The 15,582-nt window shown below is 41.9% G+C and overlaps 1 protein-coding gene across 4 annotated transcripts in view; it reads right to left on the reverse strand.

The window, feature by feature from the left end:
• The window catches only part of Osbpl10 (oxysterol binding protein like 10), a 287,054-nt gene that overhangs the window by 80,066 nt on the left and 191,406 nt on the right, over window positions 1-15,582 (reverse strand). The gene's annotated exons all lie outside the window — the stretch shown is intronic.

Below are 15,582 nucleotides of genomic sequence, written 5' to 3' on the forward strand. Positions count from 1 at the left end.
CTATGTTGGGCAAATAATTAGCTGTTGGGTTCTACAAGTGAGGGTGCTAAAGCCACGGCCCAGGGTCACAGAGCTGGTTGGCCTGTTCTCTGATCCCTTGTTCTGTAGCTTTCTACAAATGCTGCTCTTAATTTGAGGAACATTTCCTGCTTCGTTCCTATCACCCCCCAGAGGATCCTTTTCACCATCTTATCATCACTGGCTGGAAAGAAGCAATAATTCTGTAACGACCACTAAACCTGGCCCAAAAGCCATCCTACGCATGCCCTTTTCCCTTCTATTTCCTTTTGAAAAATGTCTGTCATTTTCTAGAATTCAGTGAAGTTGCTCAGATTCTAAAAAACAAAAGTTCATCCCACTTACAAAGACAAGTGCCATTTCATCCAAATCACTGGAACAGTCAGTGCTGGTGAGTCTGCAGACAGTCTGCGGCACCTCCCTTCACCCTGCACACTCTTACTAATCCAGTCATGCACACTGTCTTTTGCAGATGACAATGGTCATGTAGCTCCTAAAACAGCACCAGGGACACAATGGCTCAATAAGTATTTATATCACCTTTCGATTTTTGCTTAAAAGTCACTTTCTCTAAAAAACTTCCCCAAACTAAATTTCTAACTCCAGCCCAAACCTTCATACTCTGACCTTTCTTACCAATTTTAATTTTCACTATAGCAATTATCACCCTCTGGTTCGACTCACAATTCACTTATTTGTTAAGATCATTTATTTATATTAGTGTGCCAGCAGGGATCCGTATCTGTGTTATTCACTGATAAATCCCAAGAAACAGTAACCACCTGCCAAGTGAATGAATTCAGGGGCTGATGATGTCGCTTTGTAGACAGAGCACTTACTAGAAGGTTGGAGCTCCTGGGTTTGATCCCCCATCAGGTAGAAAAAAAAAATTCTGAATGAACAAACTCAAATCTCACCATTCTGTCACTGAAGGTCAAGAGAATCCACTAACACAGAGTCTACAGAGATTGTTACACCCCATAAGTATAATAGGACTAAACACTGTGTAAGGGCAGTACTTCCATCACCAGTTCACTTTTTTTTTTTTTTTTTTTTGTACTGGGGCTCGAACTCACAACTCGAGCTTGCCAGGCAGGCGCTTAGGCTGTTGAGCCAAATCCCTGGCCCCTATCCGTTTACTATTGCCAAGAATGACAGTCATCTGGCTGCATTTAATTTCAAACAAAATATGTCTGTGCACTCACTGGCTGTCGACCATAACTTTTTATAAATTTTTATTTAAAGAAGAAAAAAAGCAAAACAGTAAAAAAAGGTAGAAATAATATAGAATTTCAAAAAAATAAACACTAGAAATGACTAGTTGAGAAATTACGTACTGTCATCTTAGAAACAGTTGTTCAAGTTCAAAATTAAAGCATACAAAGTGGACATTCAAACAGTGAGACTGCAAACAGTTCTGTTCAACTATCCAACAAAAACTTAGTAATACAGTTATCAATCCTATACACTTAAACATACATGCAGTTATATACTTTAGAGCACTTTCCTTCCTTCTCTTTTTTACAATAGCGATTACACGTTTTGGGATTTATTATTCCTACACTTGTTACTACTTTTTACACTACAGACACAATGTGATATCTATAAATACGATTTTTGTTTATTTCACTAATGAGGATAGCCTCAAGTTGCCTCGATTTACCTATGAAGGCCTCAAGATCATTCTTTTTTATAGCTGATCAATATTCCATTGTATAAAAATACCACATCTTTTTCATACACTCTGCAGTTGATGGGCATCTTGGTTGTTTCCAAGATTTAGCTATCACAAATTGTGCTGCTATGAACATGGGTGCACATATATCACTGTGATATGATCTTTTCAGTTTTTCTGGGAAAATACCCAGAAGGGGAATAGCTGCATTGAATGGAACTTCCAATCCTAGCCTTCTGAAAAATCTCCAGTGATTTCCATAGTGGCTGCACCAGTCTACACTCCCACCAACAGTGGAGCAATGTTCCTTTTTCCCCACAGCCTCGCCAACATTTGTTATCAGTTGATTTCTCAATGGCCGCTATTTCTTCCGGAGTGAGATAAAATCTCAATGCTGTTTTAATTTGCATTTCTTGAATGACCAGTGATGGTGAACAGTTCTTCATGTATTTATTTGCCATTTGTATATCTTCATCTGAGAAATGTGTGCTCATCTCAAATGCCCATTTTTGGAGAAAGGCTTTGAATTTGGGAGGCTTTATTTTTTCAATTCTTTATATGTTCTGGGTATAAGTCCTTTGTCTGAGGGGTTGCTGGCTAAAATTAAGCTTTCACTCTAAAATCAGGAACAAGACAAGGATATCCACTATCACTACTCCTATTCAATATAGTTCTAGAAATACTAGCCAGGGCAATCAGATAAGAGAGAAATACAAAGAATAAAGATAGGAAAGGAAGAAGTTTAATTATCACTATTTGCAGATGACATGATACTCTATATAGAAAACCCAAAAAAACTCCATTAAAAAACAACTAGAGGTAATAAACAAATCTAGCAGTATAGCTGGATACTAATTCAGCATTCAAAAATCAACAGCATTCCTGTACACAAACAAAAAACTCTGTGAGAGAGAAATTATGGAAAATCACCTTTCACAATAGCATCTAAAAAAATGAAATACTTAGAAATCAACCTAACCAAGAATGTAAAAGACCTATATCCTAAAAATTATACTACTCTAAAAAAGAAGATTGAAGAGGATATTAGAAAATGGAAGGATATTCCTTGCTCTTAGTTAGGAAGAACCAACATTGTTAAAATGACCATTCTCTCAAAACTGTTATACAGATTTAATGTAATCCCAGTCAAAATACCATTTACATACCTTACAGATCTAGAAAAAACACTCCTAAAATTCACTTGGAAACAGAAGAAACCTAGACTAGCAAAGGAAATTCTGGACAACAAAGGCAAAGCAGAAAGCATCTCAATTCCTGACTTGAAACTATACTACAAAGCAACAGTGATAAAATCAGCATGGTACTGCCAAAGAAATAGACCTCAGGATCAATGGAACAGATTAAAAGATGCAAACACAAAGACATTCAGCCACCTGATATTTGACCAACGGGCTAAACATGTTGACTGGAAGAAGGATAGTTTCTTTAATAAATGGTGTTGGAAAAATTGGCACTCCACATGCCAAAGACTGAAACTAGACCCATGACTATCAACATGCACTAAAGTCAAAACAGATCAAAGATCTAAATATTAAAACAGAAACACTAAATCTACTGGAAGACAAGGTAGGTAGAAATCTTGGAGACATAGGGGTAGGCAGAGAATTCATGAACAAAATGCAAACTCCATGGGAAATACTTCAAAGAATCAACAATTGGGATGTCATATTGTTGAAAAGTGTTTGTACTTCCAAAGAAATCATCAACAGAGTGAAAAGAAAACCACAGAACAGGAAAGAATTTTAGCCAACTATAACTTTTAACAATAACAAAAAGTAGATTTCAAGCTATTTAAAGTAGTCAGCATTTTCATAAATTCTAATAACACAACTTACTTTAAAAATGTTTAAAAAGATGTTAAAAACAGTGAAATAAATTATATTCTCAACTACAGTCAGACTGCGACTGCTTGTGAGTAACTTGGTCTGTGAGTGTTTAAGACAAGCAAACCCTTCAAAGGAATTTTAACTCAATAAAGGAGTAATGTCTTACAACATGAATAGCGCGTGATGCCAAACATTACATGGTTACAACTCGATCTTCTCTCTCTGTTTTGATATAAAAGTGCTCTGGATTATGGGCAGAAGGAATTATACTTGCAAACCAAGGTTTTACTGTATTACAAGTGATGTCATAATGCTTAAAAGGTAAGAGGAAGTCTTTTTTTTATTTAAAGAGAAAAAAAAGAAAGGAAATAAAATTAAAAAAACAAAGCAGTAAAAGGGTACAAATAATACATTATTTCAAGGAAAAAAATACAGTAATATATCACTAGTTAATAGGTTACATATTGTCATCTTTGAAATAGTTGTCCAAATTATAAAATTAAAGCATGTAAAGTGAACATTCATACAATGAGATTGCACACAGTGCTGATCAATGATCCAACAAAAGTTCAGTAATATGGATTTCCATCCTACACACTCAAACATACATGCAGTTATATCCCTTAGACCATCTTCCTTTCCTCTCTTTTTAATAACAATTACACTTTCTGGGTTATTTTACTCCCACAATTCTTATTATTTTTTGGAGAGAATAAAACCTAACGTGGCTAAACAAAACAGAGTCGGTTAGAACAAAAGGATGGGCATAGTACATGATGTAAAAATAGAATATCAGGTGATCTAAAATGGTTACCATTGTGCCTCTTGCTATTTTTTTTAAAAAGTTGCCTATATCGTCAGGTATAATAGAATTGATCAAAACAGTACAGAACAAGACCAATAAAACTTACACTGGAGACCTTACAGGACTTCAAAAAAAGATAATAGTCAAACCATAATGGGCATCATAGTATATCTTATGGCCTTCAAAGTGGTTGCCTATACCCTCAAACTTGATACTATCAAACAAACCAGAATATAGAATAATCAGACAGAACAAGATGGGGAGAGCAATATTGGGGTTCAAATCAGGTTAACAGGAAAACAAAAAAGTTACTATAATATGTCCCGCTATTTTTTAATTTAGTTTTCCCTTAACTGAAAAAAAAAGTAAGACAAAAATAGATTAATTTTTAAAAAAAGGATGGGATTGAGGTAAAAGAGGACATTGTATTAGAACAATACAGGTCAGAACCGAACTATTTAAGCATCATTGTGTTTCATCCCCAGATAATCTAACATAATAGTAGTCACCATAGTGCCTCCTTCCTTGAATTATTTGAGTATAACTTCATATACTATAGCATCAAGCATATCAAGTCAATCTGAAGCTATTCAAGAGAATGAAGAAATTACAGGGTATTTAGAACCAGAGGAAGTCTTTATCTAACTATACAGAATATATTTCACTGATACATGTTTAATTAAAAAAAAAGCTATATTCCAATTATAATATGGGATAAATACTTGTCATTCTGTAAGCATTAACTATCAGGTAAACTTCAGGTAAGAAAAACTACCATAGGAAATGTCCTATATTACTGAGACAGAGGCTCAGAGATGGATTCACACATCAGCTGTCATTGAAAGTATCTAGTAAGAACCTGCTGCTGGTCGCAGAGGCAGGGAAGCCTTTTAGAAGAGGCATCTGGGGGGCTGGGGATTTAGCTCAGCGGCATAAGTGCCTGCCTTGCAAGCAGGCAGTCGTGAGTTCGATCCCTGGTACCGATAAAAAGGAAAAAGACAGAAAAAAAAAAAAAAAAAAAAAAAAGAGGCATCTGGAGATGGCAGTGGGTGCTTTGTAGTTGCAATGGGTGGGAGACCCACTGGCACAGAGTGGGTGGGGCCATGGTGTGGCCTCCAGAGTAGCCTACAAGAAAAACTCTTGCTGCCTAAACACTTCGGTGCCCCCTGGAACAACTCCAACAGCCTCTTACCAAGAATCAGGCACTGAATGTCTTTCTACATTTCTTGGTAAACTGGGCACTTAAGTCAAAATGAGCCGAGCTGCTTGCTTGGCACAAAGCGGACACCTCCTAAAGATGCCTTTTGTCCCCCTTTTCCATAAAATGTGAAACAGAGCTATAGTTTTCAATGACATGGTGGACACAGATCCTCATTTTATGCTGGTCGCATCAGACTCAAAGAAACTGAGTGACCTCAAAACAAAACAGGTGCCTAGGCCTCAGAGCTGTGTTCAGTTATTACCGTTCACATTCCATGTGCATACCCAGAACACCAAGAGCAGACCCTAAGAGGATCCTGCTGCCTTCCAAGGTGCCCAGAGGCTTAGGAACAAAAAGAGCTTGGCCTCCACCAGCTTACAAACCTGCAGCAGCTGCCTTTAAAAACAGGTGGAGTCACTTGCTTTAATTACACAGACTTCAGATTGGAGTCCCTCCCCCAGACACATCAACACTAATCCCCCATGGTGTTTAAAATCAAACCAAAGAAAACTTCCATTCTCTTTGGCATCTAGTTCCACAGTCAACCGCACTACGAATCAACCTTGTAACCCCGAAACAAAACTGAGGTCCCAATGAAGTTCCACAGTTACACTCTCTGTGTCTGCTCTCAGGCTGTGAGAGCCTAAATAGGTCAACTTGAACTGCACAGATAAGCAAACTTCAGAGGGAGAGGGAAACCCTTATCACCTGTTTCCCATGGCACAGATATACAAACTCTAGTTACAGGAACTAAAGTTAATAGGATTAGTGGCTGGGTAAAGCTTCAAGAACTTGAATACCAGAGGCAAAGATCAATCTTCAATATCACCCTGTTCAACAAGTTTAAATCTTAGGAAGAGGACTGAAGGGGACAGCATGGGGACAGGGCTTCGTTTACCTCAACTGCTTCCAACTCATCTGTGCTATAAACTGCAGGTCTCAGAGCCCCTGAAAAAAAGTCCAGTCCCAACAGGCTGAATATCAACAAGCACAGTTCAGCCATTCGTGTATCGCCAACAACACAGATTCCAAATCCTAAATTTAGGAATCCCAACTGCTTGCCTCCGTTGGCACAGTCTCCACAGGCTCCCTGACGCCTTTGGTAACTCAATCTGTCTTGCTTTGAAGTAGATCGAACAATTTGATGCTAAGGACAAGGTGGGCTGGGTTTGGCATTTCTCCTCAGCCTGGTGGAATTTCCAAGCTCTGAGGGCTTCCATCTGGGTCACAAGGGAAATCTGTGACCAACTCAGGTACTTTTCAACTTGACCTCACCTAGGCTTAACAGCTATGGAGGAGAAGGACATCACTTCAAGAACCAAAACAACCATTATGTGTCCCTAAATATGACTTTACTCTTTCATTAACCCCATAAGCATTATTTTATTTTAATGTGCCAGGAGAATCTGCCACAGAAATTTCTGATGCTTCATTACAAAAACTTCTTAAAACAGCCTGTGGACTCTCTTAGAAAACACCCCACAGTTTGTACCTTGAAATTCTTTGAATTCCGTGCCTTAAAATCTTGGTTTGTTGTTTACACCACTGTTGAATTGTTCTGTCTGGATCCTTTCATAATGTTAATCAAGTCCCTGCACTTTATACCAAACCTCCAATTCTCTGTGCTCAGCTCTGGCCTTCCCCCCAGGAGACCAGCTAGGTCGGTCCCTCTGTGGAAGCCATGTTCTCCTCACAGCCATGAGCAGCTCAGCTCTGCTATCCACAGACTGTGCAGTTAGCACCTGGAGAACTGGCATCCTGATCTGCAGGGACTCTCATCACACTTCTGAGTGTTAGCGCAAAGTCTTGGCCCACGTTTGAACAGTATGTTCCTCTCCCAAGGAGCAGCCAACTTCTCACTCCTGACATTGCACTTCCCTGGCATGTCCCAGGCTACGCTCCTTTTCCTCAGGGCATAACATGTACCTGGAATGATAACTTACCAAGCATTCCCTACAGGCAGAGTCCTAGACACCCCTGGCCACCCCCAACACAAGCCTGCGTAGCCCAGTCCTAAACATTTTCCTCCCAAACATCTCTCAAACCTGATGAAGTGACTGGAGAAAGAAAGCCCCAACAACAAGCACACAGATCTTCAAAACTCCCATGTCTCGGGAGGGTTAAGAGAATGACTGCGGCAACACGGAATAAGATACACAGCAGGAACCGGGGTCCAGCTCCAATGGAAGGATGCTGCTGGCTAAACCGATGAAGTCACTAACAGAGAAGAAAAGCCAGGTGTGGTACACACACTTGTAATTCAGGAGTTTGTGGCAGGAGGATCACAAGTTTGAGACCAGCATGTGTAATTCATAGAGACCTTGGCCCAAAATAAAAAAATTTTCAAAAATAAAAAAAGGTTTGGGATGTAGCCAGTGGTACTGGGGTTCAAGCCCCAGTACTGCAAAATTAATAACAAAAGATGTAAGGAGTGAACTCAGAAACCAGTACCAGGAATGTAACACTTTCTACTGTGAGCCACACAAAAATGCCATAAAACAAGATTTCAAAAAAAACCTGGCCATTAGATCTTCCATGAGCTTACTGCAGGGCTTAGCAAATTTCGTAAAGGGCCAGAGAGGAAATATTCCAGGCTTTGGAGACCATATGGTCTCTGTGGCAACCACTCCATTCTGCCATTGTAGCCTGGGGACTGCCGGGGACAGCAGGGACAGGGCAAATACACAGGGGTATGGCAGTGCTCCAACACAGCTCACATTTGACACATCTCAGATTCAGTGTCAGGCAGTTATCTTTTCCTCAGTCTAGTAACTCTCCTGGCTCTTGGGGATGACTGGTCCTTTTCAACTATATCCTGGACATTTTGACTATTATGTTAGGGAACTTGGGGTGCTATCTGAATTTTTCTAAGCGGGCAGTAGGGTTAACACACAGGCTGCTTTTGCAGGGTGTGGTTCAAACGAGAAACTAATTTCTGAGCTGCTGCAGTGCTATTTCATCTTTGGTTGTCTCCTGCCCATGCAGCCTTTGTGGTCCCTGCTGCTATTGCCTGAGTGACAGGGAAAGCTGCCCAGACTTTGCTTGCAGCCTGGGGCAGGGCTGGGGTGGTCCTCAGCCTTCAGGGACAGGTGCCTACTTGGGCAAGATCACCTCACAGATGACCACAATGCCCCTGCCCGCTAGCTCTAGGGAAGGGACAGGGAGTCTCTCAAGCCTAAAGTCATTTTTTTTTTTAATGCTTTAGAGCTTTCCTTTCCAAAACCTTAATTCCACTTCCAAGTTGCAGGTGCTTCATAAGCAATCTAACCGGTCACGTGGAAGGCTGCATTCAGCTCTTTGATAATGGACTCTATTCTGCTCTGAGAAAATTGTTAGGATCGAAGCATTCATCATATGATCTAAGATGTTTAACTGCTTTCTGATTCACACCCAATTTGCTCTGGACTTCTCAGTGTCATTCCTGAGGCTCACTAAATGACTTAAGCAATGGCCCCAGATTTTTCTGTCCACCTCCAACCTAGAAAGCAGGACAGGCTAATGGCATTTCAAAGTTCACCATTCTGACAGCTGGCCTTTATCATAGGAAGCGAGGGGGACAGAAATTAAAAAGTAGTTAGAAAGATACTCCAGAGACACTGGAATTCTGAAGTCTTTTTAGGCAGAGTTTAATAACGTGTACAGCTCAGCACTGCCAGAAGCTTCAGAGCCGATTATAAACCAACCCATGGTGTGGAGGGGAGAGGAAGGAGGGCAAAGGCATCGTTCTGAGCAACGGGGATGAACCCTCTGCTTTCCTTCACCTTTTACGTTTCCACAACCATTTATTTCCTCATCACCCATGATAACAGCTCCACACTGAACAAACATAAAAGGTAAACTGCGTTACCAAGTCATAAGAAGCAAACAGTTAAGAAGCTGAGGTTCTGGGAGGGCCTAACATTCACAAACAAACTAATCTCGGATCTGTCCGGTCCAGCCCCTTCTTTTTGCAGACAGGAACCCGTCCTTGGTCGGTTCAGGCAGCTCTACTTGAGAGGTCAGGCAGGACTGGCCTCATGATCCTCTGCTCTCCCTCTCACTCTTTCACATATTCTGGAAGCAAAATAGGATCTCCTGCCTCTGGAAACAACTACAGAAAAGTGCCCTTCCCCTGCTCCTCAGATTTACCCTTTCACACTACCTGGACACCCGCTGTTTCATTTTCTCATGAACAAAGGCTGGCTTATTTCATCAGTAAAAAATAGCTATAAAGTTATAAAGAAGGAAGAAAAAATTAACCATTAAATTACCGAGACAAGCCTTGGCATTGGGTATTATTTGGATTCCTCTAATCTGCACCCACACACAGGGTACACTTTAACCTTACAGCACCCCATAAAACTCCCCAGCAAACTCTGGAATGTAACATCTCTCCTGTCTGGGGTTTACTTCAGAGCACAGGAATGCGGGGTTGGAGTATAAGACAGCAAGGATGAAATGAGGCTGGCTTTGGGGAAGTTGAAGCTGCTCATGGGCAATGAAAATCCAATGTTATCTTCTCTTATGTTTCTATGTTTGAAATTTCCTATACTAATCTCTCAAAAATTCTTAATTACAATTTATCTCATTTTCGCATAGGCGGGGTCTTCCTAGGTTGCCAGGCCGGCCTCAAATTCCTAAGCTCAAGTAATGCTCCTGGCCTCAGCTTCCCAAACAGCTAGGCATGGTTCCCTGTGTGGGCTTATCATGCTTTTAAAAACCCGGGTGAAACACACTGTTGAATTGTGCCCTTCTCCTTTTATAGGGTGAAGTCCTAACTCCCAGGACTTCAGAAGCTACCCTGACTGGGGAGAGATCCTAGGTTAATTGGGGTAGGGCCTGTTCTGTTCTGAATGGTCTGAAAGGGAACTTCCAAACAGCCCAGGGGGAGGAGGAAGACACAGAATTAGGAAGACCATCAATAAGCCAGGGAGAGAGACCTGGAACACATCCTTCTCCCATGATCCTCGGGGTAGCAACCCTGCTGACAACTTGATTTTAGACTCCTGCCCTCCAGATCTAGAAACAACACAGTTCTATGGCTTTAGAGACCCTAACTATGCAGAGACTCTAACTTCACGAATGCAGCACTAGCAATCTGGTCTATAAACTGTGGTTGCTTTTCCACACCAATAAACAGAGAGTTAGCTGCATTGCTAACTCCAAGTAAAGCGGACCCTGGCTTCCTATTTCTGCAATGCTGAGCCTCAAATTCGGGGCCTCACATGTGCTCAGCAAGTGTTCTACCATAAACTACACCCTGATTTTTAGAACAAAAGTCCCTTCAGTGCTGTCTCCATTATTTCTTTACCTATACCTTTTGCTAAAAGTGAAAGTGAGGCAGAAAGTACATTTTTGGAATTGCATAACAGAAGATGGTGTACAAGACCCAAAATCTGCAAACCCAAAATATAACTGCAGGAAACTACACCATGCCACCCCACAATAATTCTCCTTGGCATAAGGATTATTGTGAGCTGGTTATTTTGGAAACTATAGACCCAGGGAAAGCACTGAAAATAGAAGTTTCCTTCTGGTAAGGGAAATCTATAGCTATAAAGGAAACTTGTTTTCATATGGCTGATGTCCTTTTGGCAACAGGAAGGAGGGCGAAGTCACTAAAGTCTCCCCAGTGGGGAGGGGACATGTGACATCTGCATAACAAAACATAATCAAGCTGCACACTGCAAATGCTTTCCCTGGATACCTTCCCAACACCTGCCTTCCCCATGCCCCTCCTTCCATTTCAGAGGAAGGTGGCACTCAAGGCTGACGCCTCTGCCACCCCACTTTTCTCTTTTCTTTTGTGTGTGTGTGTGTGTGTGTGTGTGTGTGTGTGAGAGAGAGAGAGAGAGAGAGACTGAGGACTGAGCCTTACACTAAGCCATATCCCAATCTTTTTTTCTTTCTTTTTCTAAAATTGTTCTATGGGGGAGGGGCAGTCCCTTGTTTTTTTTTCATTTTGACAGTCTTGCTAAGTCAGCAAGCTGCCCCAGTTGGGCTCAAATTTAGGATTCCTCTGCCTCAGCCTCCCAGAGTGCTGGAATTACAGGCGTGCGCCACCTCAGGAGGCTCACATTCTAGAGACTGCTTCGCCTCTACTCACTCACATCTCATACGAGCTTAGTTTAATGTCAAAGGAGCGCCATTTCTAGATGTTTAATCTCATTTCAGGAAATCTTTTTTATTTTGCAAGGAGGGTAGGTTACATCTAAGGGCTCCAAAGAAAAACTGCCAGCAGACACAAACACTCTAACTGTAGTTTGCAGTGAGAGAAACGCCACCATAGGAACAAGACGAACAGATTCATGGCCCTTAATCCATTACTCATCAAAGCATGATTTGTGTTTTCTTCTGAGGCAGTTAAGAACTTAAAAGGAATTTTTGCTTTAAAAAAAAAAAGAAAAGAAAGAAAGAAAAAAAAAAGATTCATGACTTGGGTCTACAGATGTCTAACAAGTGACTAAAAAAAAAGCTGGATGGATCTTTCTCTCTCTCTCTCTCTCTCTCTCTCTCTCTCTCTCTCTCTCTCTCTCTCTCTCTGCCAGCCAGGTACTGTGCTACAGAGCTATATCCCCGGCCTGTTGTCTTCCTATCACTTCCATGGCCTAGGTGCTTCCCTGGGGTGTCTTCCAGGGACCCTGGACTTCATGCCATTTGTTAATAGTCACAGGGTCTGTCTGTGTGGTACCGGGTGGTTTCAAGTGAACGAATGAACTTGTACCCCTCCCACCTGTCTCAGTCCCTTGTACCCAAAATACAAGGTTATCAGGTGTGCAGCATCGTGCCTAGCTTTGAGAGGGGCATCTCCACTGCTATGGCCTGGTTCTGGGGAATTATAAGTTTTTTCTTTTGGTGTTTTGAGACAGAGTTGGGCTCTGTCATTCAGGCTGGCCTTGAACTCACAGCCATCCTCTCCTGCCTCGGTGACTGGAAACTTAACCCATGGCCTTCGTGCTAAGCTGCCTACCTAGCCCATTCTAAATTTTCAATATCAATCATGTAAGTAAACGGTGTTCCTATTAACATGATTTTGAGATGGGGTCTTGCTAAGTCAGTCAGTTGCCCAGGCTGGGCTGGAACTTGCCATCTCCCTGCCCCAGTGTCCTGGAGTACAGGGAGCACCCAGGCTACATGGCATGGAGTGTCCTGCGGGTCCAGAGCCTCTCAAACATAGACTGTGACACCAGTTGGTCAGTCAGTCAGTCACTGCTCCATTCAGAACCCTGTAGGTTTGAGGGATAGAGGGGGGAATATCTGAGCCTTCTCTTGGGCCTGAGGGGAGCTGCACCCTCTGGCCTATCCACCCCCTGCTCTGTTTCCTGTGCCCCAGGGTACAGGACTGAACAACCCCCCCTCTCCTCTCTCTCTCCTCCAGACTGATTTCAGGGTCTCCAGTTTCTGGTTCTCAAGGATGAATGTCCTTGACTTTTATTTTGTATCCTTCTCCACTTTCTTAAAACTTTGGATCCAATTCTTGCTCAATTCTGCACAGTCATGTTAATAAATGAGGAAACACTGTCTAAAAGCTGGCAATACAAGGTTGATTAGCTTAAATTTCATGACCTATCTCATCTCCCTTCAAGATAAGATTAACAGGGCCATTCAACTATCAATAAGCACTCCAAGGTCTCTAGTCATTGCCCTAAGCCTAGGACTACCTTGGATTCCAGCAAAGCCTCTACAAAACTACAACTGCCCCAAGCAGAAATAATCACCTCCTAGAGATCACATGAGGTGATAAGGGTCCTCCAGCAGCCATCTTGCAAAACCCCAACACAGCGAGCCCCAGCTAGTCCTTAAAAGCTGTTCCAAGATGATAATATGTAATCTATTAACAGGTGATTTCTTACTGTTATGTTTTTTTTTGTAGTTCTGTATTATGTGTAACCTTACACTGCTTTGTTTTGTTTTGTGTTTTTCTCTTTTTCCTCTTAAATAAAAAAAAAAAAAAAAAAAAGCTGTTTCTTGTTCAGGGGCCTGATTTTAATCAGAGTTGCAACCCCCTCAGCTCCTCAAGCTTTACCATGTCCTCTAACTCTGTGTACTAAATCTATCTATCTATGCTGCACAATACATGTCCTAAAATGCTTTTCTACAAGAGTCAAAGACCTACCTGAGGCCAGATGAGGAGCCCACCTCCTCCCTGGGGGACCTCCTCCGACCCCAACTGGTGACAGTAGCACATATAGCTGGGCCTGAACTCCATCCAGTGCATGCCTGCTTTATTTTAATGCTTAATTACTACTTTTGGCTCCCAATACACTTAATGTAGCAGACAAGAACATGACCATGCAGTTCTCTTTTCTAGCTAAAATGAATTTCCCTAGGGCCAATTACATTCAGAAGAAATGCATCTCCAAAGGGTGCTTGAAAGAGGAAAGAAAAAAACTGGACAAGAATCTCACCCCCAGGCAAATCCTTTACAGAATTTGAGCCTTAGCAAATGAAATTCCGGAGAGACAAATGCATTCATCAGGAATCTGCTTCATTAATTGGAGAGGGAAAGTTATGTTAGGGGATAAGCCACCAGTAATTAATATTTATTGTATCCCCACTGGGTAAATGACACTGCAGTCACCATTTTTACAAAGAGAGAACACAATTCCTACAGACCAGCTGCTTATAATTTAATCCTCAAGGTGCTCACATGAGACAGAACAAAGCCAACAGCATGTACTGAGCTTTGCAATGGATCCAACAACCCTTCGCAGATGCCGGAGTTGAAACAGTATCTTGGTTATTTTGGTTCCTGAGACAAAACACCCAATATTCCAAGTTAAAAGAGAAAAGGTTTATTTCAGCTCACAGTTTTTAGAGGTGTTAGTCCACGGTCACATAGATCCCAGCCAGGAGCCATGGCAGAGAGGTGCAGAAAAGCAAGTCACAGTGACAGCCCTCTCTCTGTCCCTTATATCTTGCCCAGGGTGGGGGCACCCTTAATCTCAGCATCACAACCTTAATCCCAGAACCAGACATCCTAGATCCAGCCACCTCCAAAAAGCCCCACCTATGACCACATGAGGCTTTGGGGGACATCTAGATACAGGCCATAAAAAATACTTTCCAATGACAGAAATGGATGGGCCTGAATCTGATCCCAAACATTCCTCTAATTCTTCTGACTGTGGGCCCAAGTTTTTAAAGAAAAGGGTATGAGTTCATGATGACTGCTCATTGAAATAAAACACATAAAATGCATCTACTGTGTTCCATACACGCATACCCCTCCCCACAGCTCAGCCTGCTGACAGAATCAATCCACCACCACGCTGTGAACTCCACAGGCAGGGCAGATGGAACCTCACTCCGCTCACATGAGATGCCTGACATGCTTGTGAGTGAATGGGTTAGGAGAGAAGGGAAGAGAAGGGAGGGGAGGAAGAGGAAGAGAAGGTAAGAAAAAGGAAAGGACTAGCTCAGGGGGAAAGGAAACGATAACGACAGATGCAAAAAGCAGGCAGGCTAGTGCGCCAAGGTCTCTGCAAGTTTTTCCTAGCAAAGCCAATGACTCCCTCCCACTGAATTTAGCCCACTGCTACCATGTCCACTCAAAGAATAAAGCTATTTCCTCCTTCGCCTGGGACCCTGGAATTTCAGCATCAGCCCTTAGTTCTCTCCACTGCCAATCTCCCAAAGCGTGAGACACTTTAACTGCACATTAGACAGCTCTGGGCACAGGGCTCCAAGTGTCTTAAGTCTCTAATTTGATCTCTATGATCTTGAGACAAAACATACCCCTGAATGAGTTCCAGGTTCAACTTCCAGGGTTGCCCATGGAACACTTTTCTCCCACGTACCCCTTATATGTTCTTTAGTCCTCACAAGTAGCTTTCATCAGGAAACTTCCTCCATTCCCGCAGAAGGTCCCAATCCTCACCACCCACAAAATTCCTCATGGTTCTAAGTAAGTAATGCATTATGTTATTAACTGATTAAATTCTTATGTCTTTTTCAGGCTCTCAGCTCCAGGAGGGCAAAGACCTTTCTTTCTTGTCCACTCTTGTCCACCTAATACCTGGGATAAGGCATAATAAATAGTAGGCGAGAATTTTAA

Source organism: Cavia porcellus, unplaced genomic scaffold (assembly GCF_034190915.1).
Source record: "Cavia porcellus strain 051 isolate PalLab524CR breed Dunkin Hartley unplaced genomic scaffold, mCavPor4.1 scaffold_10, whole genome shotgun sequence".
NCBI lineage: Eukaryota > Metazoa > Chordata > Mammalia > Rodentia > Caviidae > Cavia > Cavia porcellus.